Source organism: Canis aureus, chromosome 1, assembly GCF_053574225.1.
Source record: "Canis aureus isolate CA01 chromosome 1, VMU_Caureus_v.1.0, whole genome shotgun sequence".
Lineage (NCBI taxonomy): Eukaryota > Metazoa > Chordata > Mammalia > Carnivora > Canidae > Canis > Canis aureus.
This window is the reverse complement of record NC_135611.1, coordinates 102,322,019-102,349,549: the sequence shown is the minus strand read 5'-3', so window position 1 is coordinate 102,349,549 and position 27,531 is coordinate 102,322,019. Positions and strand designations below refer to the sequence as shown.

Genomic DNA, 27,531 nt, shown 5'->3' with positions numbered 1-27,531 from the left:
GCCATGCTCATTTATTTACACGTCCACTGCTTTTGTGCTGCAACAGCAGAACTAAGTGGTTGCAACAAAGTCTATAGTCGCAAAGCCTATGTTGACTTGCCAACCCTGGGCTAGTGTATGTAACCCCTTTGACATTTTATTTCCGTACTGGATAACACTACTGACAATGATTTTTCTTTGTTTACCTGGTATATTTTTGCTCATCCCTTTATTTTCAACCCGTTACTTTTCTTTCATTTTAAAAATGCTTATTTATTCATGAGAGACACACAGAGGCAGAGATATAGAGGGAGAAGTAGGCTCCCCGTGAGGAGCCCAATATGGGGCTCAATCCCAGGACCCGACCTGAGCCAAAGGCAGACGCACAACCACTGAACCACCCAGGCGCCCATCTGCTTTTGCTTTTGTCTTTGCACTTGCATTTTCCCCGGGAAGAGGACTGTAGTTGGACCGATTCTCTGAGGTATCTTTGCCCTCCCCCTGTCTGTTAACAAAACCAGAGCTGGACAGAAGTTAAAGTAATTGAAGGCAAATTTATTTTGGGGTTCCATCCCAAATACAAGGACAATGTGGATTTGTAGCCCAGGACAATGGTGAGGCTCAGTGGATGGAAAATAAACATCAGGGATCAGAGAGGATCATGACTGTAGCAAGCACTGCAGTAAGTGCTTTGCATGGTTTTAACTGCAGTCCTCACAGCAACCCTTCAAGGTATATGCTGTCATCAATCTCATTTTATTTTTAATATATTTTAAAAAAATATTTAGAGAAGGAGCAGGGGGAAGAGCAAAGGGAGAGGGAAAAGCGGACTCCCCACTGAGCAAGGGGCCTGATGAGGGACTCAATTCCAGAACCCTGGGATGACGACCTGAGCTGAAGGCAGGTGTTTCACCACCTGAGCCACCCACGTGCCCTCATCAATCTCATTTTAAAGACTGGGGAACTGAGGCATAGGTAAGTGAAGGATATTGGGGGTTCCATTCCAACCCCAGGCAGTCTCACTGAAGTTTGGACTCCACCTCCACCTGCCACCAATGAAAAATTTGGAAATGGTCTAGAAGCAGATGTCTGTGAAAGACCTTAAGGTCTTGTCAGAGAGGAGTGCCCTACAATCAGCAATGACTTGGCAAATCATAGGATCTCCTATGTCCGTGTGGTAGAATACTATGAGTTAAAAAGAATGATATCTTTAAGGTTTTTCAGAACAAGGAAAAATGTCCATGATCTAATGGTAAACATTCATAACTATGAACGTATTTTTAAGAAACCATTATATTGGGGATCCCTGGGTGGCGCAGCGGTTTGGCGCCTGCCTTTGGCCCAGGGTGCGATCCTGGAGACTCGGGATCGAATCCCACGTCGGGCTCCCGGTGCATGGAGCCTGCTTCTCCCTCTGCCTGTGTCTCTGCCTCTCTCTCTCTCTCTGTGAGACTATCATAAATAAATAAAAAATTAAAAAAAAAATAAAAGCTGAGCAATGACATGGCTCTGAGGGGAGAAGTATGTGAACGGAAGGAGGCTACTGTAAAGAAACTGCAGACAGCCTTAATGTATTGAGTCCAATAATATAAACTAGCTATAAATTATCTAACATTCATAGAATCACCCATTTAAAACATATTTGAATGTAATCTTTGCAAATTCTTTCTGACTAGATGCAACTCAAATATTATGATTTTTAAAATATTCTTCTTTCTAGTCTCCCAAAATGTGGCAAAACTGAACCTTCAAAACATCTGTTACCTCAGCCAGTCAAGAGGTAGAGGTGCAGGAGGCTGCCAGAGGAACCATCAGCTCCCAGTACACATTCCTTTACTTGCAATCCAGGGATCAGATAAGATGGTGAAACCACTACCCACTATTGTCACAAATGCGTGGACACTGGAGTCTGGAGGCCAGCTCTGCCATCACTGCCACTGCCTTTTGGTAGCCAAAGCAGCAGGAGATGTTGCCTCTGTCATCCAAATTTCACACAAGGGCAACTAAAGGGTGGACTTTTATTTCTGTCCAGTCTTTCATGCAAAGACCTGGAAAGGTAGAGGAAGTTCAACCAGGAGGATGTAGGAATGGACATTGAGTGCCAGTTGATAAAATTAAGCACAATAACTTAATTTTTCTAGAATTTCTATTTAGTTCTTTCTCAACATCCTTTGGTTGGGTTGGTTTGCTTCCTTTTTTTAAAAAAAATTATTTATTAATTCATGAGAGACAGAGAGAGGCAGAAACACAGTCAGAGAGAGACTCTCATGCAGGGAGTTTGATGCAGGACTTGATCCAGGGACATCTGGGATCATGCCCTAGGCCAAAGGCAGATGCTCAACTGCTGAGCCACCCAGGAGTCCCGGGTTGGTTTGTTTCCATTCAGCAGTGTGATTTTTGTTTCTTCCTTGAGCTCTTCATATAGCTGAAGCCATGCTTAGTTTATATTCTCTGTTTATGCTGTTTCCTTGTTGTTGTTCCTGGTTTGGGCTTGCACAACTTGGCCAGGGGCAGCCAGCTTCATCCTGCATGCTGCTCTGATGAGGTTGTGTCCGGTGCTTGGACCCATGGGGACAGCTCTGCCTGGTGAGAGTCCCACCTAGTATCTCCATTAACATATCAGGCATGCATTGGTCGCCTGGCTGGATCCTTCCTGGTGAAGCAGGAACTCTGGGGATTTGGAGAACTGGAATGGGTGGGCCACCTCATCCCTGTTTCCTCACTGGGGCTGGTGATAGTTTCTCAGGATTGGGGATGGCTGAGATATGTCCACAGTCTCCCCATCAACCTCAACATATTAGTTTTCTATTGCTGTGTAATAAATTATCACAAGCTCAGAGGCTTATAACAATAATCCTTTATGATCTCCCAATTTCCATAGGAGTCAGCATGGCTCAGCTGGGTCCTTTGCTTGGGGTTTCACGAGGCTACAATGAAGGTATTTGCCACACTGCAACTTTACCTGGAGCACAGGGTTCTCTGTCAAGGCTACTAGTTGTTGGCAAAATTAATTGCCCTTCAGACGTGGGTACCCTTTTTCTTGCTGGATCCACCAGGGTCATTCTCAGTTCCCGGGGCCACACCTCTCCATCAGCGGTTCAGAACACCTGTTTTCTTCCTTGGCAGCAGGAACACCTCTCTTTCTGACTTCTGTTTTTAAAGAGCTTGTCTGATTAGATCAGGCTCATTCAAAAATAATCTTCCTTTTGGTAACTCAAAGGCAACTGACTAGTAGCTTAATTATAATCATGCAGGGCATGTAACATGGGAGGAACAGAATTTGGGGGTGGGGAACATTTTAGAAGTCTGTCTAAAATGCTCAGTGTTTTCATGAACACTGGAAGGTTGGCACAAGATGAGGAAGAAAATTGCAACATGTCCTTCTGGGAGGTAAACCTGACCTCTCATGTTTTCTCCTCCCTCCTTGCTTCTGCCTTTTAAGGACTCATTCTTCTCCAGGAAGGGAAACTGGAGGAGGATTCATTGGTCCTTGCTATTCAGAAAGCTGTGGCCTGAGTGAGTCATACTTTCTTTCTGCTTCCTCAAACTGTGCTCATGTTATATATATGTACAAAAATTTTCCTGAGATTTCCTGCCTGAAACTCACCCATGCACAAAAGGATCAAAAGCCCTAAACTCTCACTAATGATCCATCTCTCTTTGACCTGAGTTCACATGTTCACATCTCCTATGGACTCAGTTTTGCAGGAGCCTTGATGGACCAGATATGCATTGTTTCAGGGAAACATGAAAGATTCCTATGTGAAATATAATTTAATGGACTAATCAGTGTTTAAAGAAACCACACATAATAATGTTTTAATGGTCATCTACAGACCAGGTTTCCCAGTTAGACAAGGTGGGCAGTGGTGGTGTTTGGTTTCTACTATGATCTAAATGTGTTCCCCCAGTTCATACGTGATGGTATTTGGAGATGAGACCTTTACTAAGTGATTAGGTCAGGGTGAATAGGATTAGTATCCCTATAAAAGAGGCTCTAGAGAGATCATCTTTCACCATGTGAGGATGTAATGTGAAGATGACCATCTGCAACCCATGAGAAGGCCTTCACCAGAACCCATTCATGCTGCCACCCTGATCTTGGACTGCCAGCCTCCAGAACTGTGAAAAACAAACTTCTGTTGTAAATAAGCCACCCAGACTGTGATACTTTGTTACAGCATCCAGAAGGGACTAAGACAAAAGGTCTCAGCCTCAGGATGTAATAAGAATGCTTTCTGAAAAAGAAAGCACTTTTTCAGAACTTTTGATATGAAATGGATATGAATCTGTGACTCTGCTGCATTCCTTGTGTACACAGGTTTTTCTATTGCCAAGCCAAATATGAGCTCCATACAGGAACAAGGGAAAGAATCCTGGTTGACAGAAAGAGATGTAACAGGAAGCGTGTGCCAGGTAAGTGAAGGATGATTAAGAACAATATTGGCCTATAGGTAATGGTCAAGAAGGTCAGCAAGTTGGAGCTCCTTTGAGACAATGCCTGGGAAGGTCCTGTAGCAATCCCTAGTGTTCAGATTAGAGCATTACTCCCATCAGCGTGAGCTCCTGGGGGGGCCTCTCTTGTACTCACATGGACCACTCCCTGTGCCTGCCTCCATTCTTTTTTTAAATGTATATTTTTAAATTGGAGTTTGATTTGCCAACATACAGTATAACACCCAGTACTCATCCCGTCAAGTGCTCCCCTCAGTGCCTGTCACCCAGTCATCTCATCCCCCTACCCACCACCCCTTCCACTACCCCTTGTTTGTTTCCCAGAGTTAGGAGTCTCTTATATTTTGTCACCCTCTCTGATTTTTCCCACTCATTTTCTCTCCTTCCCTTATAATCCCTTTCACTATTTTTTATTTTCTCCGTAGGAGTGAAACCATATAATGATGGTCCTCCAATTGACTTACTTCACTCAGCGTAATACCCTCCAGTTCCATCCACGTCAAAGCAAATTGTGGGTATTTGTTGTTTCTGATGGCTGAGTAATATTCCATTGTGTGTGTGTGTATATATATATATATATATCACATCTTCTTTATCCATTCATCTTTCGATGGATACAGAGGCTCTTTCCAGTTTGGCTATACAGTGGACAATGCTGCTGTAAACATTGGGGTTCAGGTGTCTCAGCTTTTCACTGCATCTGTATCTTTAGGGAAAATCCCCAGTAATGCAATTGCTGGGTCATAGGGTAGCTCTATTTGTAACTTTTTGAGGAACATCCACACAGTTTTCCAGAGTGGCTGTACCAGTTCATATTCCCACCAACAGTGCAAGAGGGTTCCCCTTTCTCCACATCCTCTCCAACATTTGTTATTTCCTGTCATTGATTTTCACCATTCTCACTGGTATGAGGTGGTATCTCATTGTGGTTTTGATTTGTATTTACTTGATGGCAAGTTATGTGGAGCATTTTCTCATGTGCTTGTTGGCCTAGTGTATGTCTTCTTTGGTGAAATTTCTGTTCATGTCTTCTGTCCATTTCATGACTGGATTGTTTGTTTCTTTGCTGTTGAGTTTAATAAGTTCTTTATGGATCTTGGATACTAGCCCTTTATCTGATATGTCATTTGCAAATATCTTCTCCCATTCTGTAGGTTGTCTTTCAGTTTTGTTGACTGTTTCTTTTGCTCTGCAGAAGTTTTTATCTTGATGAAGTCCCAATAGTTCATTTTTGCTTTTGTTTCCCTTGCCTTCATGGATGTATCTTGCAAGAATTTGCTGTGGCCAAGTTCAAAAAAGGGTGTTGCCTGTGTTATTCTCTAGGATTTTGATGGATTCTTGTTTCACATTTAGTTTTTCATCCATTTTGAGTTTATCTTTGTGTATGGTGTAAGAGAATGGTCTAGTTTCATTCTTCTGCACATAGCTGTTCAATATTCCCAGCACCATTTATTGAAGAGACTGTCCTTTTTCCAGTGGATAGTCTTTCCTGCTTTGTCGAATATTAATTGACCATAGAGTTGAGGGCCCATTTCTGGGTTCTCTCTTCTGTTCCATTGATCTATGTGTCTGTTTTTTGTGCCAGTACCACACTGTCTTGATTATCACAGCTTTGTAGTACAACTTGAAATCCGGCATTGTAATGCCCCTGGCTCTGGTTTTCTTTTTCAATATTCTCCTGGCTACTCAGGGTCTTTCCTGATTCCACACAAATCTTAAGATTATTTATTCTAACTCTGTGAAGAAAGTACATGGTATTTTGATAGGGATTGCATTGAAATTGCCCTGGGTAGCATAGGTATGCAATCAATCAATGAATTGATTGCCCTAGGTAGCATAGATATTTTCACTCTATTAATTCTTCCAGGGATCCCTGGGTGGTGCAGCGGTTTGGCGCCTGCCTTTGGCCCAGGGCGCGATCCTGGAGACCCGGGATCGAATCCCACATCGGGCTCCCGGTGCATGGAGCCTGCTTCTCCCTCTGCCTGTGTCTCTGCCTCTCTCTCTCTCTGTGACTATCATGAATAAATAAATAAAAAATCTTTAAAAAAAAAAATTCTTCCAGTCCATGAGCATGGAATATTTTTCCATCTCTTTGTGTCTTCCTCAATTTATTTCAGAAGTGTTCTGTAGTTTTTAGGGTATAGATCCTTTACCTCTTTGGTTAGGTTTATTCCTAGGTATCTTATGCTTTCGGGTGCAATTGTAAATGAGATTGATTCTTTAATTTCTCTTTCATCAGTCTCACTGTTAGTGTAGAAAAATGCCACTGGTTTCTGGGCATTGATTTTGTATCCTGCCACATTGCTAAATTGCTGTATGAGTTCTAGCAATCTTGGGGGGAGTCTTTTGGGTTTTCTATGTACAATATCATGTCATCTGCAAAGAGGGAGAGTTTGACTCCTTCTTTGTCAATTTGAATGCCTTTTATTTCTTTCTGTTGCCTGATTGCTGAGGCTAGGACTTCTAGTACTACGCTGAATAGCAGTGGTGAGAGTGAACATCCCTGTTGTGTTCCTGATCTTAGGGAAAGGCTCCCAGTGTTTCCCCATTGAGAATGATATTTGTGGGCAGCCCGGTGGCTCAGTGGTTTAGCTCCGCCTTCAGCCCAGGGCGTGATCCTGGAGACCCGGGATCGAGTCCCACGTCGGGCTCCCTGCAGGGAACCTGCTTTTCCCTCTGCCTGTGTCTCTGCCTCTCTCTCTCTCTGTCTCATTAATAAATAAAATCTAAAAAAAAAAAAAGAGAGAGAATGATATTTGCTGTGGGCTTTTCATAGATGGCTTTTAAGATTCTGAGGAATGTTCCCTCTAACCCTACCCTCAAGAGTTTTAATCAGGAATGGATGCTGCATTTTGTCCAATGCTTTCTGTGCATCTATTAGGAGAATCATATGGTTCTTGTTTTTTCTCTTGTTATTGTGATCTATCACGTTGATTGTTCTATGAATGTTGAACCAAACTTGCATTCCAGGGATAAATCCCACTTGGTCATGGTGAATAATCTTCTTAATGTACTATTGGATCCTATTGGCTAGTATCCTGTTGAGAATTTTTGCATTTGTGTTCATCAGGGATATTGGTCTATCATTCTCCTTTTTGGTGGAGTCTTCATAAAACGAGTTTGGAAATATTCTGTTCCTTTCTATCCTTTCATTTGGTAGAAAGGATCCCCAACCTTACATTTAGTAGAATAGGTATTATTACTTCTTTAAATGTTTGATAGAATTCCCCTAGGAAACCATCGAGCCCTGAACTTTTCTGTCTTGGAAGGTTTTTGATGACTGCTTCAATTTCCTCCCTGGTTATTGGCCTGTTCAGGTTTTCTATTTCTTCCTGTTCCAGTTTTGGTAATTTGTGGTTTCCCAGAAATGCATCCATTTCTTCTAGATTTTCTAATTTATTGGTGTATAGCTGCTCATAATACATTTTTAAAATCGTTTGTATTTCCTTGGTATTGGTTGTGATCCTTCCTCTTTCATTCATGATTTTATTAATTTGAGTCTTTTTTCTTTTTAATAAGGCTGGCTAATGGTTTATCTATATTATTAATTCTTTCAAAAACCAGCTGCTGGTTTTGTTTATCTGTTCTACAGTTCTCCTGGTGTCTATTTCATTGAGTTCTGCTTGAATCTTTGTTATCTCTATTCTTCTGCTCGGTATAGGTTTTATTTGCTGTCCTTTCTCCAGTTTCTTTCAGTGCGAGGCTAGCTTTTGTATTTGAGTTCTTTCCAATTTTTGGAGAGAGGTTTGTATTGCGATGTATTTCCCTCTTAGAACTGCTTTTGCTATAGATACTGAATGGTTATATCTTCATTTTCATTAGTTTCCATGAATATTTTTAATTCTTCTCTAATTTACTGGTTGACCCATTCATCTTTTAGTAGGATGCTCTTTAACCTCCACATGTTTGAGTTTCTTGCAAATTTCTTCTTGTGATTGAGTTCTAGTTTCAAAGCATTGTGGTCTGAAAATATGCAGGGGACAATCTAAATCTTTTGGTATCAGTTGAGACCTGATTTGTGACCCAGTATTTGTTCTATTCTGGAGAAAGTTCTACGTGCACTTGAGAAGAATTTGTATTCAGTTGCGTTCGAATGGAAAGTTCTCTATATATCTGTGGAATCCATCTGGTCCAGTGTATCATTTAAAGCCCCTGTTTCTTTGGTGATGTGCTCAGAATATCTGTCATTGACAGAAAGTGCTGTGTTGAAGTCTCCTACTGTTGGTGTATTATTATCTAAGTATGTCTTTACTTTGGTTATTAATTGATATACTTGGTGGTTCCCACATTAGGGACATAAATATTCCTTATTGTTAGGTCTTTTGTTGGATAGACCATTTTAGTGTGATATACTGTCCCTCTTCATCTCTTACTACAGTCTCTGGGATAAACTTTAATTTATCTGATATGAGGATTGCTACCTCAGCTTTCTTTTGAGGACTATTTGAATGGTAAATTGTTCTCCAACCTTTCATTTTCAGGCTGGAGGTGTCCTTAGGTCTCAAATGAGTCTCTCGTAGACAGCATATAGATTGGTCTTGCTTTTTAATCCAGTCTGATACCCTGTGTCTTTTGATGGGATCATTTAGCCCATTCACGTTCAGAGTAATTATTGAAAGATATGAATTTAATGTTATCGAAATATGTATTCAGTCCCTGTTTTTGTGGATTATGTCTTTGGGCTTCCCTCTTCCTTTTTAAAAAAGATTTTATTTATTTATTCATGAGAGACACTTACAGAGAGAGACAGAGACACAGGCAGAGAGAGAAGCAGGCTCCTCGCAGGGAGCCCGATGTGGGACTCAATCCTGGTACCCCAGGATCATGCCCTGGGCCAAAGGCAGATGCTCAATTGCTGAGCCACCCAGGTGTCCCAGGCTTCCTCTTTCTTTTATGGGGTCCCCCTTAATATTTCTCACAGAGCTTGTTTGGTGGTCACATATTCTTTCAGTTTATGCCCATCTTGGAAGCGCTTTATCTCTCCTTCTGTTCTGAATGAGAACCTTGCTGGATAAAGTATTCTTGGGTGCATGTTCTTCTCATTTAGTACCCTAATATATCCTTCCAACACTTTCTGGCCTGCCAGGTGTCTGTGGAGCAGTCTGAAGTTAATCTAATATTTTCTCTTGTCTCTCGCTGCTTTAAGGATTTTTCTCTTTATCTTTGGAATTTGCGAGTTTCACTATTAAGTGTCGAGGTGTTGAGTGGTTTCTATTGATTTTTGGGGGTGGGATCTCTCTATTTCCTGGATCTGAATGCCTGTTTCCCTCCCCAGATTAGGAAGTTCTCATCTATGATTTGTTCAAATATGCTTTCTGGCCCTCTGTCCCTCTTGGCATTTTCTGGAACCCCAACTATACGTAGATTCTTCCTTATGAATCTGTCATTTATTTCCCTTAACCTTTCCTCATCGTCTCTTAATTTTCTTTTTTTCTCAGCTTCCCTCCTTGCCATCAACTTTTCTTCTTCTTCTTCTTCTTCTTTTTTTAATAGCATCAACTTGTCTTCTATGTCACTCACTCTTTCTTCCACCTCACTAACCCTCGTCGTTAGGACATCCAGTTTGGATTGCATCTCATTTAATTGATTTTTAATTTTGGCTTGATTCGATCTAAATTCTGCAGTCATGAAGTCTTTAGAATCCTTTATGCTTTTTTTCCAGACACACCCATAGCTTTATGATTGTGCTTCTGAATTGGCTTTCTGACATCGAATTGTAATCCATATTCTGTAACTCTGGCAGAGAGTACAGTTCTGAATCTTTGCTTTCTGGTGAGTTCTTCCTCCTAGTCATTTTGCTCAGTGCAGAGTGACTGTATGAGTAGGCCGAGTCAAGAATATCAACCACAACCTAAGTAAATTTCACCCTAGATGATTCTGATGAGGTCAGAGACCAGAAAATGAAAACAAAGATCAGAACAAAATAAAACAAAAGGACCACTAAAGTGAAAAACAAATTTTAAAACAGAGTAATAAAAAATGAAAGGCCAAGATTCCCAAATAAGAAGAAAAAAGAGAAAAAATTAAAAGAAAATAGAGAAAAAAAGCAAAAGTAAAGAGGACAAAAAAAGAAAAAAGAAAAAAGAGAAGAAAAAAGAAAACAAAGGTGGGGCACTGTGAGATTGTGGTGGTGAAGAAGTTGTAGTGGAGGGAGAATGTAGTCTATGTGAGGGGTCGTAGAGGGTGATCCTCTTGGTTTTGAGTGTATTAAGTTTTGTATGTTAGAAGATACTCAGTCCCAAATATATGTAAACCAGCAATACTTGTAGATAGAAAGCCCCAACATTGACCACCAAAATATAAATGAGATAAAAGAGAGGGACAGAATGGGAATGAAAAGAGACTGTAATCTCACAAAAAACTAGCACGGTATTCCATTTGGTTCTGGGTGCATGCTGGTCATGTTTTAGAAGATATTAACTTGGGCAGACCAGGTGGCTCAGGCAGTTTAGTGCCACCTTTGGCCCAGGGTGTGATCCTGGAGACCTGGGATCAAGTCCTACGTCGGGCTCCTTGCATGGAGCCTGCTTCTCCCTCTCCCTGTGTCTCTGCCTCTCTCCTCTCTCTCCTCTCTGTGTATTCTCATGAATAAATAAATTAAATCTTTAAAAACAATAAAAATGACTTCTACTGGGGATCCCTGGGTGGCTCAGCAGTTTAGCACCTGCCTCTGGCCCAGGGCATGATCCTGGATTCCCAGATTGAGTCTAAATTTTTAAAAAAATGACTTCTACTAAAGGAGATCTCTCTGAGATCAAGTTCTATCATTCAGATCATGTATCTCAGTGGAAGAAAATGGAAAAATGCAGAAACAAAGATCCTGAGGAACTCACTTTCCAAGATGACTGGGAATATAAAGGCACATTTAAGAAGCATCAAAGAAAAGAGGAAGGAAATTCCAGTGAAGTAATAATCACCCATGAAGAAATACTGTGAGACAGCAAACATCTCGTAACCTACATCAGAAAGTTCTAGCTGGAAATAGACCCTGTGTGTAGTGAATGTAGAGAAGGGTTTTGGCAGAAGAGATCTCATCTTAGTCATCAGAAAATTTATACTGCTGACAAATCTTATGAATGTAAGCAATATGTGAAGATTCTCAATCACTGTTTTGATCTTCCTCAACATCATACAATTCAAACTGGGAAAGACTCTATGAATGTAAAGAATGGGGAAAGGTCTTTGGTTCTGTTTTACTCTTTATCTGACATCAGAGACTTCCTCCTGGTGAGAAAACATATGAATGTAAGGATTAAAAAAAAAAGCTGTATTCAGTTCTGGAGACTTAATGTATATCATAGAACTCATTCTATCAATGTACTGAATGTGCAAAAGCTTTTAGTCACTTATCACTAATTATTCAAGATGAGAGAATTCATACTGGAGAAAAGTTCTATGACTATAAGGAACATGGAAATGCCTTTAGGGGTATCACACTATTTAATGAACAGCGAATAATACATACAGTGAGAAGCCATATAAATGTAATGAATGTGAAAAGGCCTTCAATCATCATTCATGTCTTCCTCAAATCTGAGGACTCATACTGATGAGATACTTATAAATAAATGTGAGATTTGGGGGAAGGCCTTAAACAGGGCTCATAGCTTTCTCATCACCAGAAAATTCATCCTAGTGAGAAGCCATATAAATATCATGAAACCTTCTGATTGGATTTCACAATTTAACAAATATATGAGCAACTATACTGGTGAGAACCCATATCCATGTACTGAATGTGGAAAAGTCACTTAACACTAGTTATTCAACGTCAGAAAATTCATACTGGTGAAAAGGCCCATGAATGTAAGGAATGTGGGAAAGTCTTTAGTCAGTGTTCACAACTTATTCAACATTTTTAAAAAAGATTTTATTTACTTATTCATGAGAGACACACAGAGAGAGAGGCAGAGACATAGGCAGAGGGAGCAGTAGGTTCCCAGCAGGGAGCCTGATTTTGGACTCGATCCCTGGACCAGGACCACGCCCTGAGCCAAAGGCAGATGCTCAACCACTGAGCCACCTGGGCGTCCCTCAACAACATTTTTTTTTTTCCTCAACAACACTCTTTATGTATGTAGTAATGTGAGAGGCCTTCAGATATTGTAATCTTTGTCAACCTTAAGGAATTCATGCTACAGAAAATTCCTATAAATATGTGAAGGAAAATAATTCACTGGCATCCCTCCAATATCATATTTTTATATTAACATACATCTTAACATGTCTACAAACAATATACTAATTTAGTATTTTCCAGTATTTATTCAATAGTGTAATGTTGGTATATAGTCATTCCTTATAATTTTATTGATACAAATGTGTATCAAGGTATCTCATTGTGATTTTAATCTGCATTTCCTCAATGAATAATGATACTGAGCATCTTTTTATGCACCTATTTGCCATTACTTAGGTCTTTGGTGAAGTATCTGCTCAAATCTGTTACCCTTTAATAAACTGGTTTGTTTGCCTTCTTTTTTTTTTTGCCTTCTTTTGAGTTTTTAGTGTTTGGTATATATTCCAGATACAAGTACTATTTGCATATGTGATATGTAATTTTCTCTAAGCTGTTGTCTTTTTGTTATCTTAGTTGTGGTTTACAAAGGATAGAAATTCTTAAAATTTTTAAAAAGATTTTTTATTTATTCATGAGACACACACACAGAGAGAGAGAGAGAGAGAGACAGACAGACAGACAGACAGAGACAGAGGCAGAGGCAGAGGGAGAAGCAGGCTCCATGCAGGGAGCCCGATGTGGGACTCGATCCCGGGTCTCCAGGATCATTCGCTGGGCTGAAGGCAGCACTAAACCACTGAGCAACCCAGGCTGCCCAAAATTCTTAATTTTTTTAAAAGATTCTATTTATTTATTCATGAGAGAGAGGCAGAGACACAGGCAGAGGGAGAAGCAGGCTCCATGCAGGGAGCCCAATGTGGGACTCAATCCTGGGTCTCCAGGATCACACCCTGGGCTGAAGGCAGTGCCAAACCCCTGGGCCACCAGGCTGCCTCTTAAATTTTTTTTTTAAGTGGGCTCCACACCCAGCACAGAGCCCAGCATGGGGCCTGAATCCATGACTCTGAGATCAAGACCAGAGCTGAGATCAAGAGTTGGACTTTCAACCAACTGAGCCACCCAGGCAATTCTTAATTTTGATGACATTATATTTATCATTTTTATATTTTATGGATTACTCTTTTGGTGACATATCAAAATATTTGCCTAACCTAAGGTCACAAATACTTTTTCCTGAAAGTTTTGTAGATTTAGGTTTTACATTTAGCTCTACTGAAGAGTTAACTTTTGAATATGGTGAAAGAGATGGATCAAAGTTGTTTTCATATAAATATCCAGTTGTTCAAGCACCAATTGATAAAACACTTTACAGTCTTCACTGAATTGCTTTTTTCCCTAAAACCAATTGACCATGTTATGTACAAGTTTATTTTTGGACTCTAGGCTATCCCATTAACCTCTTTCTCTGTCTTTATGCCAATACTGTTTGATGACTGTAGCTCTTACATTTCTCTATGAATTGTGGAATCAGGTTGTTGAATTCTATTTAAAGCCTATAGGGATTTTGATTGAGATGGTGCTGAACATATAAGTGAATTTTGGTGAGAACTGATGTCTTAACAATATTGAGATTTCCAATGTATGAATGTAACCTATCTATTTGTTCAATATATCTCTCAACTGTGTTTTGTAGTTCTTAGTGTAGTATAGATTATTTAAGTATTTTATATTTAAAAAACAGATTCTGGGGATCCCTGGGTGGCTCAGTGGTTCAGCGCCTGCCTTTGGCCCAGGGCATGATCCTGGAGTCCCGGGATCGAGTACCACATCAGGCTCGCAGCATGGAGCCTGCTTCTCCCTCTGCCTGTGTCTCTGCCTCTCTCTCTCATGAATAAAATCTTTAAAAAAATATTTTATTTATTTATTCATGAGAGACAGAGAGAGAGGCAGAGACACAGGCAGAGGGAGAAGCAGGTTCCCTGTAGGAATCCTAATGTGGGACTCAATCCCATAACCCCAGGATCACGACCTGAGCTAGAGGTGGATGCTCAACCACTGACCTATCCAGGTGCCCTGAGTATTTCATATTTTTGATGCTATTATAAGTGGTATTTTAAATTCAATTTCTGATTTTTCCATGCTACTGTATTAAAATGTGATTGGTTTTTATATATTTTAGAATATGCAATCTTACTAAACTCATTTAGCTCTAAAGTAACTTTCTGTATAAAACAGGACTTTCTACATGATCGTGCCATCTGCAGAGAGTTTTACTGCTTCCTTTCCAATCTGCCCTCTACTTTTTTTCTTGCTTTATTACACTGGCTAAAACCTCTAGGACAATGTTTAATACAAGCAGTGAGAGCAGACTCTTTTTCTTTTTCTTAATTTTAGGAAATAAGCATCCATAAATACAATGTTGGCTGTAAGTTGTTTTAATCAACATGAGCTTATTATAACAAAATACCTGAGTGGATTGAACAGCAAACATTTCTCACAGTGGAGTTTGGGAAATATAAGATCAAGGTATCAGCGGATGTGGTGCCCGGTGAGCCAGGTCCTATAGCTCTTTTGCTGCCTAAATCCATCTCTTCTTGTAATACGCCTCAGAATTGAAACAGAGGACTTTCTTGTTTCTCTTACTATCGAGTGATCAATCATGGATTTTCCTCTATGCATAAGTAATCTATTTTTTCCTAGGGCTCTATCACCAGAGTATGTGGTATATATGTGTATGAAATATGCATTCATCTCTGGTCCTGAGTTTCATCTACTGAATCTCAGTTACACATTTACAGCTTATAGTTGAAGCTATAGCTCAACTCTAAATGATTCCTTAATAAAAGCATCACAAATGTGCTTTACTTCCTTACTTTCTATCAACGTATCACCAAGATTCAAAATTAAAACTATTTTCATCTTCTACATCAAAACAACCAATTTATGTCCTTTTTTGTTTTGTTTTAAGATTTTATTTATTTATTCATGAAAGAGAGAGAGAGAGGCAGAGGGAAAAGCAGGCTCCACGCAGGGAGCCTGATGCAGGACTCAATCCCAGGACTCCAGGATCAAGCCCTGAGCCAAAGGCAGGTGCCAAACCACTGAGCCACCCAGTGATCCCTTGATTTATGTCCTTCTAATGATAGTTTCTGGTATGCACAGGTCCATGGAAGCAAGTCTTAGTTCCTCCACTCAAAAGTAAAACTGAATGCTTCTATACTTTTAAACAAACTCTTGAGAGAATTAACATAGCAAGCCTGAGAATGCTCTCCTTAGAAGTCCTGCTTACAAAGTTGGCCCTCAATGCTCTCTAGGAATTTTGGTTTTGGGTGGTGAATTTCTGCCATTCCTAGAATAAAAGTGGATCCCTGTGCCTAAACTATTTGTACGAATGTAGCTTATGCAGAATACCTATCTTCGAAGACTCTGGAATTTTAGCATATTCTAGGTGAAGGGAATCTTTGTGACCAGCCAGCAATAAAACCCTTAGACAGTGAATCTCAAATGTTGTCTAGCCAACATATCATGCATATTTTAACAACTTTTGGCTAGAAGAATTAAGCACATCCTGTGTGACTCTTGTACCTAGTTTCCTCCAGGCTTTGCCCCATGAGCTTTTTACCTTTGCTTATTTTGCTTTTTATTCTTTTTTTAAAATAAATCTTAGCTGTTGTGTAATAAAGAATTTAACCTTTCCCAAAGAGCTCTACTCTTTGCCCTTGGCTCCTGGGAGGTAATCTGACTCCTTGAAATGTTATGCCTGATAAAAGTAAAGTATCTTTCTTTAGGTAGGAAACTGAACCATACCAGATAGTCAGTGTGACTTATGGTGAGGCTTTGCATCACAATATCAGTGTGACCTCCATAGGGTGTAGGGACAGAGGTGAGTCACATAAGCAACTAATCATATCTCTGACAGAGACCCAATAAAGAGCAGACACTTTTTATTGTCCACTTTATTGGATGTTTCTGGCCATCCAGAGCAAGTCAGGTCACCTCTGGATGGCCATACTCTGCATATCATCACATGCTGTTACTGGGAGGAGTTTACATTGTCCATGACTGCAGTGTTGTGAGACAAATGGAAGCTTTGCATCTAGAATCCTCCTGGACTCTGCCCTATGGGTCTCTTCACTTGGCCGATGTGTATCCTTTCATAAATCATAAACATGAGTAGAAAAGTTTTTATTAAGTTCTGAGTCCTTCTAGTGAATTATCCAACTTGAGGGTGATCTTGGGGACCCCTTAATGTGCAAATTGTATCAGAAATAAGGGTGCTCTTGGGGACTACTCCCTAACTTTAGGCTGAATCCTGTGACTACTCCCAGTGAGTCATCAAACCCAGAAGTGATCTTGGGGACCTGCAACACTTGGCCAGTTTTCTTTTTTTTTTTTAATGATAGTCACACACAGAGAGAAAGAGAGAGAGAGGCAGAGACACAGGCAGAGGGAGAAGCAGGCTCCATGCACCGGGAGCCTGACGTGGGATTCGATCCCGGGTCTCCAGGATCGCGCCCTGGGCCAAAGGCAGGCGCCAAACCGCTGCGCCACCCAGGGATCCCACTTGGCCAGTTTTCAAAAAAGAATAAATGTTTGTTAGTGAATAAATGATCAATTAATACATCCTTTTGGACAATTAGACAACTATACAGATGATTTTACAATAAAGAAACAGCAGTAGCAAAGAATATGTTTCTTAAAAATATAGAGCCATATACAAGACCAAAGAAATAAGGATGTGCTGGTGAGGAATAGGATCAGGAATTAAAAAAAAAAAAAAAAACCTTACCAAAGACTGAGGAAAAAAAAGACACACCTATAGTTTCTGAGGCTGTAGGCATTTATAAAAGGTCAATGTAAACATTGAGTGATGGCAGAAAATGACTAGTATTCCTGTAGAAACTCAAATTCAAGAAGCCTCAATTTCTGCACATGCCTGAAACATGTGATGAGACCATCTTTCATAACTTAAAGGTGCTGCCCTCTAGAATCAGCTGCCTTACCCTTACCTCATTCCTCTTAAGCACCTGGCATTGATCCTCTCATCTCTTCTTTCCCTATCATTCAGGGTACTTTCCCATGCTCTAATAGTGGAATTACATCAGACTAAAAATGAAAGACCTGGGAAAATAAGGAGAAAGAATTGGCCATGTTGTTGTTACTTAAGTGTTTGGATACAGCCACATTGTAATCAGGATAGAAACTATCATAAAACAAGAAAAAGTCTTGATGAATATCTGGCAGATGGGATAAAGAAAGCTGCTCATTTCAATTTTCACATTTCAAGGAAAGTTAGAGCCTCACCAAATATTCCTAGTAGAAAACAGAGACACACCCAAGACCAGATGTTGAATGAAGGGCGGGGTGCACTTATCCACCCAGACCAAATTCTGATAATTCTCCAACATCACAGTTATGTACAAATCTCTTTGAGCAGGGTTTAGTAATCCTCATTTTCCTTGGAGAAACCAATGGACACATCTTTGAATGTCACTGATCCCTGAAATGACATTTAAAAGAGCCTAATTAAATAATAGGAAGTTGGGAGGCATAGAAAGTAGCTGATCAGAACTCTGTGTCTCTTAAGAGCAGCTTAGCTAAATCACTAAAGGGCAATATTGTGACATACTATTTGTTCATTAAAATTTGGGTTTAAGAAAACTTTTAATGATAAGGGAAAAGTTCAAGGTAAACAAGGTTATTAAAGAGAATTGAATACCTCTCACAGTTGTTTCTAGAACCCTACATATGAATATAGTGAACATACCCAGACTCTGTTGAAAGCTCCTTCTAATCAATTCTACTTTAGGCAATCTAAAGTAGATTACCTTTAGTGAATCTCTAGGAAGAATATCAGGCTAATTCACTCTTCTTGACAAAATGAAATGCAGTCTCCCTTTTCTTGAATCTGGGTTGGACCTACAACTTGTTTTAATCAACAAAATGTGACAAAAGTGACACTGTGCCAGCTCCAGGTCAGATACATAGACGGTTGTTTTGCCCTCATGGAAGCTCAGGGAAGGAGTCCAGCCATCTCATTGGAAAGGCCAGTAAGAGGTCAAATGAAGAGGGGTAGATTCTGAGACTACATGACAAAAAGCTGAGAAACCCAACTGACAGCAAAAATAGAGGTTAATAAATAAATAAAACTAATAAATATATTAGTTTTAGGTGTATCTACAGGCCTGGATACAGGACCACATATAGGACTTCAAGTTACGTATCACACTCCTGAATGAAGAGTCTTGGGTATTCCAAGGCAGCAGGTATTAAATAACATAAATCCTGCCCAGTTTGAATTCCTCACTGCCGCAAACAGAAAGTAATAAAATGGTCCTTGCTCTAGCTAGTACTACATTTTAGGTAGAGTTTGTTATGCAGCAAAAAATGTTAAAGACATTTAAAAAGAAAACCTGTGGCCCAAAATGGTGTCACCAAAATGGCGTCACTTAGGGTAAGTCAACAAATCAGGGCTTACTAACCAACTTCAATGCACTTTTATCCTCTCCCAGAAATGTAGTCTTAACTTATCAGGCAGGAACTTTCTGGTCACCACCACAACTGTAATCTCACATGGGTCCTCTATCTTCCAAAGTAAGAAGAGATAATCCACCTAATAAGACCTGCCCTTCCCCCAAGGAAAGATGACCTTGTCTGGAACAACTCTATCTTTTCTTTTGCTAGTAACTTTCTCAACCCCTCTTTCCCATAAAAACCCTCCACATTATAGCACTCCTCAGTGCTCCCCTGTACTCACTAGATAGTTTACTACCAGATTCACGAATTCTTTAATAAAGACAATTAGAGGGGAACCTGGATGGCTCAGTCTGTTAAGCATCTGCCTTTGGCTCAGGTCATCATCTCAGGGTCTTGGGATCCAGCCCTACTTCTGACTCCCTGCTCAGCCAGGAGCCTGCTTCTCCCTTTCCCTCTGCCTGCTGCTCCTCCTGCTTGTGCTCTGTCAAATAAAGTCTTTTTAAAAATCAATTAGATCTTCAATATACTCAGCTGAATTTTGTTTTATAGCAGTGCCTCTGAAACTGGATAAGTTTGACCTCATCTGCTTCTATCCGAGCCTGCAACAGGAGCAAAGATTCGGTTCCATCTTGAGCTGCTTACGGAGCATGAGTCAGGGAAGGCCTGAGGATGCCTAGCTTACGGCTAGTCTTCCTTTCCAATAGTCATCACACTATGATGATACACAATGGTTTTAATCACCTATCCTCTCCAGATACACCTCCACCGCACCGTCTGCTTGTATCACTATCACAGAAAGACGACACTTGGGAAATTTTACTGGAACTTGGAATGTGCAGATCTGAGCACCCCACTCTCCCCCGCAGCCCCGCCCAAGTCTCATCCCGGTCTTTCTCCAAGGAGAGGAAGCCACGTACCGAACCCAAATCTCCCAGGTTCCGGGCCAACCGAGGGGCCCCTTCACAGCCCGGCACCACCCACGTGCCACGGTGGCTTGTGTGTCTCCTAAGCCGCGGCGTGCGCAGGCGTGCGTCTACCGCCGTAGTCCTGGAATGCTGAACACGACACAGACCTGACCAGTTAGAGGCCGAATTCGGCAGCGAGGAATGGATGTAGAACTGGAAATGCCTGGGTTCGTAAACGAGCTAGAAGCCTTTATCCAAAAAAGCATGATCTCCTCTGCCGTGTGTCGGGGCTGGCATGGTGGGGGAGTTTTCGCGGCTAGGAACACGCTTGCCTCCTGCTGGCTGCGGAGGCGGGGCCTCAGCTCACTGGGTCTCCGGTGTGCGGGTCGGAAGGGAAGTCGTTTGCGAGTGTTAGTACGCGCATGCGTGCGGTCGTTGGGGGTGGGGGGTGGGCGTGGGCTTGGTTTCGTTCTCTTAGGAGCGTGGTGGGCGTGTGCTGCGCACGCGCACAGGGCACCAGGTCGCCGCTCTCGGGTGTGACGACTGTGGTGTTCGGGAGCTGGAGGTAGTAGGGGTATCCACGCTGTGTGAGGTGGGCCTTCTTGGGGGGCGCCCGTGGTGACGGGTACTGGGGGTTGCTGGGGGTCAGTGTTGATATGTGGGCGGCCTGTCCCTGAGCTAGCAGCAGCTCTCCAGGCGCCCTTGGGGGTGTTGCATGGACCAGTCTTTTAGCTGCAGAGACGCTGTGTGACTTTTCTTTTTTAAAGATTTTTATTTATTTATTGAGACAGAGAGAGGCAGAGACACAGGCCGAGGGAGAAGCAGGCACCACGCAGAGAGCCCGATGTAGGACTCGATCCCGGGTCTCCAGGATCAGGCCCAGGGCTGCAGGCGGCGCTAAACCGCTGCGCCACCGGGGCTGCCCGCTGTGTGACTTTTCGCTGATCATTCATCTTTCAGGGCTCCAGCCTGTGCATAATGGGGCGCTGCTTTTTTAAAAAAGATTTTTATTTATTAATTTGAGACACAGCAAGCTTGGAGGAGGGTCAGTGGGAGAGGGAGAAGCAGACTCTCCGCGGAGCAAGGAGCACCGTGCGGGGCTGAATCCCAGGACCCTGAAATCATGACTTGAGCCTAGGGCAGACGCTTAACCGACTAAGCCACCCAGGCGCCCCAGGGCGGCTGCTTCTTGAACAGCAGATAGTGTCCTGAGGATTGAATGCCTGAAACGGCACATAGCCCCAAATAAGCAGGGGCCTGGTTGGTGTGGAATGATTTTTTTTTCTTTTTTTGAACTTGGATCTGGGGTTTCAGAATCCAATCTGGCAGTTAAATCTGTCAGAGGAAAACTTAATCTCTGTTTTGTAGCAATTGTGCTGGTTAGAGAGATGACGTGCAGAGGGCTCACTTAAGTTATGACAGTACCGCTATTACTGTTACTAAATGTGGGGTAGACATAGGCATGGAGAAGTGAAGCTGTGCACTGGAGCATCTATGGAACATGCATGGAGTTGTACTTGCAGCCACTAGAGCTCACCGCTCCTTCAGATTCTGCCCCAGAGCTCTCTTTCCAGTTTGGTATCAGGCCTAGACCCAAATTAGGTTGATCCTGGTTCCTTTTCTGACTCTCACGGGCCGACGATACCAAAGTCCTTCAGTCATTAGTGTGTGGGTAATTATGTGTGGCGGTGCCTGTCCTGTCCCCAAGGATAGATGTCTTCATTTTTTTAATAGATGTCTTTATTTTTAAGAAAGTTTTATTAAAATAGTACAGATCTTAAGTGTTTATTGTAAAGGGTCATTTTTTAAAATTTTTATTTATTTATGATAGAGAGAGAGAGAGAGAGAGGCAGAGACATAGGCAGAGGGAGAAGCAGGCTCCATGCACTGGGAGCCCGACATGGGATTTGATTCCGGGTCTCCAGGATCGCGCCCTGGGCCAAAGGCAGGCGCCCAACCGCTATACCACCCAGGGATCCCTAAAGGGTCATTTTTTAATGAAGCAAATTTAATTTTAATATTCTGATTTATTTATTGCCTAATGTTAGCCTTAAAAATTGAAAATCACTTATTTTATGGGCAAATTTTTTTTTTTTTTTTCAGGAATAGCAGATACTCACAATTGGGGATGTGCAAGCTAGGGCAGAACCACAGGCAAGTCAGGAGAACAAAGGTGAGGAAGGAAAAAGAAAGAGAGGGACGCTCTTGTACAGAGGAAGGGGGAGAGTTGGGAGACTTATAAACACAAAGTCCATGGGAATAAACTTGGATTTGGGAGTACAGTGGCTTCTCAATGGCTGGGCTGTTGCTAGGGGAGGAGGAAAACCTTCCTTTCACCTGCTGAGATAGTAAAGTGATCTTTGAGTGCAAGGTCCCTCTTTATCTGTTAGGTCTGCAGTTGTCCAGGAGAGCTCCTCCTGCTAGCTTCCCAACTCTTTGTTAGTGAGGTTTCTTTTTTATTAATTTTCACACTAAAATAGCTAAAAACTGTTTTACTTGGTTCTCAAATGCTTTCATTAGCAACATCACGAATTCATGTGGTAAGATGTCACTTCCTTACACTTGGTTCAGAAACTCCTGGAGAAGAATGATCTTGACAAAAGTGCCATTACCCTGCAGGTCCTCTCTCTCCTTAATATATTACTTGCCCCTCCTGAGGATTTTTTTTTCCAGCCTAGAAACCCTCCAGCAGTTCATACTTTTACGTGATATCTAGCTTTACTGGTGGACTCTGGGTAGGCAGGCATAAAGTGTCCAATGCCCTTCTTCTTGAGCGGTCATTATACCTTCAGAAAAGTTTGTTTAGCAAACCAAGTCTTACTTGGAAATACTTTGTATACCTAATTTCTATAAGGAAACTTACTGTGAGAAACTTTTATACCTGGATGAATCACTTTCTCATCCATGTCTTTTTTTACTTTGATGGTTCCACTTTTCTTAAAAATAGAGGATAGAAGCAAAAAACAAAAGATGTGAAGACAAGAAGTTGGAAGGAATTGAAATGGTCAGAAGAACAGATGAAAATGATTTTATCCCAGTGAACTTGAAGTCATTTCCTTGCAGTATAAGCTGAGTGATGCCAGGTGGGAGTGGTGCCACAGCTGGAGTTCCCACCACATCTGGCAGACTCTAGGGATTCCACCTTTTCCACTACCTCATGGTGTTCATTTGAAAGTTCATAGTCCTCCTATGTCCTGTAATGCCTAGACTATAACAGGATTGAATTTGATACTGGGAGCAGCATTTTTTTTTTTTTTTTTTTGAGCAGCATTTTATGAAGGATTTTAATAAGGTGGGAGGCCAGGATGATGGAGAGTCTGGAAATTCTGTCTCATGAGAAGGGGTAGAAAAACCTGTGTATGTTTGCCTGGAGAGGAGATGGTTGTAGAGATATGTGGAAGTATGTCTCTGGTAAAAAGAAATTTATTTATTTATTTATTTTTAAAATTTTTTATTTATTCATGATAATCACAGAGAGAGAGACAGAGGCAGAGACACAGGCAGAGGGAGAAGCAGGCTCCATGCACCAGGAGCCCGACGTGGGATTCGATCCCGGGTCTCCAGGATCGCGCCCTGGGCCAAAGGCAGGTGCCAAACCGCTGCGCCACCCAGGGATCCCTAAAAAGAAATTTAAATTGCTGTTTTCTTCTATGGGTTCTAGAAGTAGAACCAGGTAGAAATAATAGAGTAGCAAAGTCTGACTAAAGTACTTTTCTTAATTAAAAAAAATTTTTTAAAAAGATTTTATTTATTTATTCAAAAGAGACACACAGAGAGAGGCAGAGACACAGGCAGAACGAGAAGCAGGCTCCATGCAGGGAGCCTGATGTGGGACTCGATCCCGGGACTCCAGGATCACACCTTGGGCCGAAGGCAGGCACTAAACTGCTAAGCCACCCAGGCATCCCCTCTTTTTTTTTTTTTTTTTAAAGATTTATTTATCTATTCATTCAGAGAGAGCGAAGAGAGAGGCAGAGACACAGGCAGAGGGAGAAGCAGGCTCCCTGTAGGAAGCCCGATGTGGGACTCGATCCTGGGTCTCCAGGATCACACTCCGGGCTGCAGGCGGCGCTAAACCACTGAGCCACCGGGGCTGCCCCAGGCATCCCCTCTTAATTAAAATTTTAAAATTGAAGTATAGTTGACAGAAAAAAAAAAAAAGTATAGTTGACGTGAAATGTTATATTAGTTTTAGGTGTACAGCATAGTAAACAATTCTATATGTCTGTAATGTTCGCTGTAAGTATAGTTATGCAAAGTTATTACAATATTATTAACTGTATTCCCTATGCTATACTTTTCATGGCTGACTAAATACTTTTAACAAATTGTATTTAAAAAATTGAATAAGCTTCCCAATGAGGTTATTACATGGTTTATTATGATGATGATGACTTTACTTTTTGGCATATCTTCAAATTTTAAAAAATGGTACAAGAAAAGTACAAAGAATTCTCCTATCCTCCTATTTCAGTTCTTCAAATGCTAACCTTTTACTACCTTTGCTTTATTCATATATTTCTCTATACACATATTATTTTTTTAACCCTTTGAAAGCAAATTGCTGATGTGATGCTCCTCTACCTAACGCAAATTGCTGATGTGATGCTCCTCTACCTAACCTAAGCATTTCAATTTCTTCCATAACTACAGTGAAGTTATCAAAATCAGTTAATTCACATTAATCGTCATCTAATCCTAGGTTGGTTATCTTTGTGATGTCTTTTATAACAAAGGAATATTGAATGTCCTACATTGCAGTGAAATGTCATGTCTCTAGTTTTTCTGAATCTGGCCGACATTTCCTCAGTCTTCATATTTCATACATCCCTCTTTTAAAAATGTTATGATGGGATGCCTGGGTGGGTCAGTTGGTTAGGCATCCAATTTTTGTTTTTTAAGATTTTATTTATTTATTCATGAGAGACACACAGAGAGAGGCAGAGACATAGGCAGAGGGAGAAGCAGGCTCCACAGAGGGAGCCTGATGTGGGACTCGATCCTGGGGCTCCAGGATCATGCCCTGGGCCAAAGGCAGGTGCTCAACTGCTGAGCCACCTGTGCATCCCTAGGCATCCAATTCTTAATTTTGGCACAAGTCATGATCTCAGCGTTGTGGAATCAAGCCCCACATCAGGCTCTGTGCTTAGCGTGGAGCCGGTTTGTTCCTCTCCTTCACTCCTCCCACTCTCACACATTCTCTAACTCTTTTTCTCTTTTTCAAATAAATAAATAAAATCTTTAAAAAACAAAAATGTTATAAATAATTTTGATCTTAGAGAAAATTTGCAAAAATGGTACAAAACTTCCACATTCCTTTCATCCAGCTGTTCCTGAAGTTAACATCCTGCATAACCATCCAAAACTATGAAATTAATATTGATTAAATACTGTTAATTCATCTATTGATTTTATTCTAATTTGACCAGTTTCCCCACTTCTGTGCTTTTTTGTTGTTGTTTCAGGATCCAACCCACATTGCATTTAGTTGTCATGTCTCCCAGGTCTCCTCCAGTTGATGACAATGCCTTAGATCTTTGTCTTTCATGACCTTAACACTTTCTGGAGTCTAGACCAGTTATTTCATCTTATTATTACTATTATTTTTAAAGATTTTATTTACTTATTCATGAGAGACACACAGAGAGAGGCAGAGACATGGGCAGAGGGAGAAGCAAGCACCCTGTGGGGATCCCAATGCGGAACTCGATCCCAGATCTCTGGGATCATGCCCTGAGCCGAAGCAGATGCCCAACCACTGAACCACCCAGGTGCTCCTAAACCAGTTACTTTATAGAATGACCTTCAACTTGGGTAGGTCTGATGTTTTCTCATGATTAGATGGAGGTTATTCATTTTGAAGATGAATACCACAGAAGTCATGTGCTCTCTTAAGTACATCATATCTGTCAGGCGGCACGTGCTGTCAGCTGGGAATGATGACTTTGGTAATATGGTTGAAGTGATGTCTGACAGGTTTCTCCATTGTGAAGTCATTATTTTAGTCCCTATAATTAACAAGTATCTTGAGAGGAAGTGCTCATAATTATTTGTTTTGCTCAAGCTGTCCCTAGTTTTGCTATTGGGAGCACCCTCTCTCTAGTTCCTGTGTGTTTTAGACATGTCCCATTAAGTTATGAGCACTTCCTTGCTTTCCGGTACCACAAGATGATAGAGGCACATTTTATACTTTTCTCTGTCCTAGCCCTGGAGTCTCTCTTTTTCCATGGCATTCTGTTTTTTTCTTCTTCCTCTCTTTCTCCCTCCCTCCCTCTCTTCCTTCCTTTTCTTTCTTTCTTTTCTTTTCTTTTCTTTTCTTTTCTTTTCTTTTCTTTTCTTTTCTTTTCTTTTCTTTCTTCTTTCATGAGACTTGTACTTAGAAATCAAGAGGTGAGGCTGAGTAGGGGCTGAGTGTGCTTATTACTGGTTGGATGTTATTTCTAGACCCTATTGTCTTTAGGACAGATGAAATATCCTTTTTATTTAAAAAGATTTTATTTATTTATTCATGAGAGACAGAGTGAGAGGCAGAGGCAGAGGGAGAAGCAGGCTCAATCCCAGGACCCCATGATCATGACCTGAGCCAAAGGCAGACACTCAACTGACAGAGCCACCCAGGTGCCCTGGATGGGATATCCTTTCCTAATGGATATTCTAATGTATACATTCATATGCACATCTTTTATTTATTTATGTATTTTGAGATTTGACATTTGATCATATTTATTTGTTACTCTTAGAAAATCTCACTTGACAGGACTTAGAGGCAGAAGCTCTCAAGAGGACAACCTCCATCATCTCTTGGTGTTTTTCTTTGGCCTCTTCTCTTAGCCAAAAGTTTAGCACACTCTGCAGCCTCTTCCTTATTTTTCTTAGTATCGTATTTCTTCAGAGAAGCACACCAACGTTTGTATTGCAGGATGCGTGGAGTAACAAGACAATCTTGGAAGCTTTGATTCTAGATTTCTTACCTTCTTTGTTTAGGACTTTTCCACAACATACTGGTGAACATCATCTTTAGAGAGATCGGAAAGTTTGCATGGTAATATCAATGAGTCCAGGAGTATCTCTTTCTTTTTTCTAGTAACCAAGTTGAGAACACCCCAGTTGACATCCAAGTGCAACCCTGAACAGATTTGTATTTTCTTTCTCCAGTCCTCCTTGATCTGTAATGGGAATGCCCCTTACTCAGTATCCAGTGGATATGGCCATGGGTCAAGACACTCTGCTTCATGGAGAAACCTTGTTTGCTATTCCCAACACAGATTTGGACCACATAGCCCTTCCATTTCTCACCATCAGCAGCAACTTCTATGACCGTTGACTTCTCATGAAAGGTATGAAGTTTGCGTTCATCATCTAGTTCAATGAGATTCTGGCAGCCAGTAGCTGGGAAAGAGATAATCAGCTTCATCCTGAAGCAGGCAGTCACCCATATATCTGTTTTTTTTTTTGTTTTGTTTTGTTTTTTTATTCATGATAGGCACACAGTGAGAGAGAGAGGCAGAGACACAGGCAGAGGGAGAAGCAGGCTCCATGCACCGGGAGCCTGACGTGGGATTCGATCCCGGGTCTCCAGGATCGCGCCCTGGGCCAAAGGCAGGCGCCAAACCGCTGCGCCACCCAGGGATCCCACTTGGCCAGTTTTCAAAAAAGAATAAATGTTTGTTAGTGAATAAATGATCAATTAAT

At 41.2% G+C, this 27,531-nt stretch overlaps 2 long non-coding RNA genes across 6 annotated transcripts; one reads left to right on the top strand and one right to left on the bottom strand.

Moving 5' to 3' along the window:
- The first annotated feature begins 2,069 nt into the window (after nucleotides 1-2,069).
- On the top strand, nucleotides 2,070-27,320 carry LOC144323364 (uncharacterized). 5 transcript variants are annotated; one of them, XR_013388775.1, is made up of 5 exons: nucleotides 2,070-2,917; nucleotides 3,422-3,495; nucleotides 4,301-4,395; nucleotides 4,860-4,945; nucleotides 26,995-27,311. It is a non-coding gene; the product is annotated as an uncharacterized LOC144323364 (long non-coding RNA). The 5 variants fall into 5 exon arrangements; XR_013388797.1 differs by lacking the exons at nucleotides 2,070-2,917; nucleotides 3,422-3,495; nucleotides 4,301-4,395; nucleotides 4,860-4,945 and adding exons at nucleotides 20,297-20,431; nucleotides 21,943-22,012 and having other exon boundaries at nucleotides 26,995-27,290; XR_013388802.1 differs by lacking the exons at nucleotides 2,070-2,917; nucleotides 3,422-3,495; nucleotides 4,301-4,395; nucleotides 4,860-4,945 and adding an exon at nucleotides 19,604-20,066 and having other exon boundaries at nucleotides 26,995-27,320.
- Nucleotides 14,376-20,301, bottom strand: LOC144323390 (uncharacterized). The gene is made up of 3 exons (XR_013388823.1): nucleotides 19,852-20,301; nucleotides 17,467-17,957; nucleotides 14,376-16,608 (listed from the first exon to the last, which is right to left on the bottom strand). It is a non-coding gene; the product is annotated as an uncharacterized LOC144323390 (long non-coding RNA).
- Nucleotides 27,321-27,531: the final 211 nt, after the last annotated feature.